This window comes from Marmota flaviventris, chromosome 6 (genome assembly GCF_047511675.1).
Source record: "Marmota flaviventris isolate mMarFla1 chromosome 6, mMarFla1.hap1, whole genome shotgun sequence".
NCBI classification, from domain to species: domain Eukaryota; kingdom Metazoa; phylum Chordata; class Mammalia; order Rodentia; family Sciuridae; genus Marmota; species Marmota flaviventris.
In genome coordinates, this window is record NC_092503.1 from 1,798,983 (window position 1) to 1,801,296 (window position 2,314).

The window sequence follows — 2,314 nt, forward strand, 5'->3', positions numbered from 1 at the left end:
TGCCCGCGGCGTGCTTGGCAAGGTATTAATTAATGGTTCTCACACTGCAGAACAATGTCATTACCCCTTGATGACAAGATGAGACTCTTGAAGCAGCAGCACCAACCAGGGCGAGACTCTTTACCCTTTGCCCCGAAGCTGTGTTCAGCCAGCCCCCTGGTGCAGTCTGCAGAGATGACTAGGCCCCACCTCTGGAAAGCCCGCTCTGCTCTGTCCCCAGGCTCAGGTCCCCAGCCGGGTCCTCTCCTGGTGGGTACCAGCCTCCAGCTCTCTCTGCTTCCTCACGCCAGCCCAGCCCCACCTGCTCCAGCGTCTTTCCCCTGCAGAAGTGTGGCCAGACTTCAGTCCCAGACGCCGCTTGGCCGCTCCTCTGTCAGGAATGTATGGAGGCCAGTAATTACTGAGCACACCGCACAGGCTCCGCTGTCTGGCTCCCTGCACTGCATGGGTCCCTCCCGCCTCCCTTCAGGCTGAGCCTCCCAGCGCTTCCCCAGGCCCAAGGCAGCACCATGACCCCAGCACAGCCCTGCTCACCACCACCCTGCCCTCACGTGCACAGCAGGCGGCTCAGGGGGACTCCGCCAGCCCAGCAACCTTAGAAGCCTGTAGTTTCGTTGGTTTGTTTCGGGTGCTGGGGTTGAACCTCGGGGTGCTCTCCTGGCTTAGCCTAATTGTTGTCTAAGATTCAGTCTTGTCTCCTCGACATCATATAAAGCACCAATTTATAAATGCAAAAAGCACACCACGTTGTGCTCACCTCCCCCACAGAACCTGGAAGTACGCTGGGGCCTGAAGCAAGTACGCCAAAAAGCTCTGCGGCCAAGCAGGCCTGGCAGCGCCTCCTGTAATCCCAGCGACTCTGGAGGCTGAGGCAGAGGCCCACAAATTCCAGGCTAGGCTCAGCAACTTAGAGAGATCCTGTCTCAAAACAGAAAGAATTCTTAGCCGGTTTGTGTCACTATAACAAAACGCATGAGACTGGGAGAACAAAAGTTTAATTCTCACAGTCCCGGAGACTAAAGCCCAAGGCCAAGGCCCTGGCATTGGTGTCTGTCAGCGGCTGCTCCTTGCTTCCAAAATGGCGCCTTGCTGCTGGTCTCCAGAGAGGATCAGGGTGGTTTCCTTGTGGAGAAAGACTTGGAAAGAACAGACCACCCGAGACCGTTTGTGAGGTGCTAGACCCCTCCCCTCTCCGCTTGGTGACCTCCAGGAGGCTCTCTGCTTTGTTTCATCACAGTAGCCACGAGTTTTGGGGGACCCATTCAGACCACTACAGATATGACTGCAAGGAAAACCCCAAATATACAACTTGTCATGTCTTTACTCACAAAAGGTCACCCTCCTACCTGTGCAGCCCTCAGACCAGTGTGGCTTCCCCGAGAGCCCTGATGTCCTCTGCTGACCTCACCAATCCTCACTGGTATCCTCTGGAGTAGACCCCCACACCTTCTGCACTTCCTGCTTTCTAGGATCCCCGGGAGCCCCAGCATCTCATCCTCTGCCTGGGACCCTCTCCTCCACATCTCAGCTTGATGTCTCTGTCTCTGGGAAGCCCTCCCTGACCTCTGAAAACTGGTGTGGGGCTTTCTTACACTTGTAAGGCACCCCACAATACCCCCACTCTCACCCCATGGGTGGCAGGGGCAGTGTGTACTTTGGGCTACAGTATTGCAGGCCCAGCCTCGTCCGTGACAGCCTGGGGGCCATTGGTGCAGTCAACTGGCAATACTTGTTGACAGGAGAGAACCCTGGAGCAGCCCATTCCCTGAACCGCAAACCTTAACAGAAATGCACAAAGCAAACCACCCTGGCCGAAACCGAGCGTGCATTCCCACGGGGTTCCTTAACGAGAAAGATGCAAATCCAGATCATCACTAGCCTGTAAAGTGGGGCCAGAGAAGTTCTTAATTACCAGGTGGGAAAGGAGCCAGGTGAGAGGTCAAAGCTCAGAGGAGCGCAGAGGCTGGAAAGCCTCCTAGGCCAGCTGAGACGGCCCACCCCCGAAGCACCCATATGCTGCCTTGGCAGCCACGGAGCACGCCACATCCCTGTGAGGGTGCTCAGGCAGGTCCAGGACACGGCTGGCCTCAGGCAGCAGTCTCCGCTCCTCGGTCACCTATCATTAGAGTGTCCAGGTGAGAGTCTGGTTAGCAGTGACCTTTCAGGGAAATAAAGAGGTTACTAGAAGAATACAAAAGAATTCTTAGCTGGATTGTGTCACTATAACAAAACGCATGAGACTGGGCTCAGGGCTCGGGAGTGAGGGAGGGTGGGAGAGTCAGCCCTTCTCCACCGGCCTCCAGTGAGCCTTTAA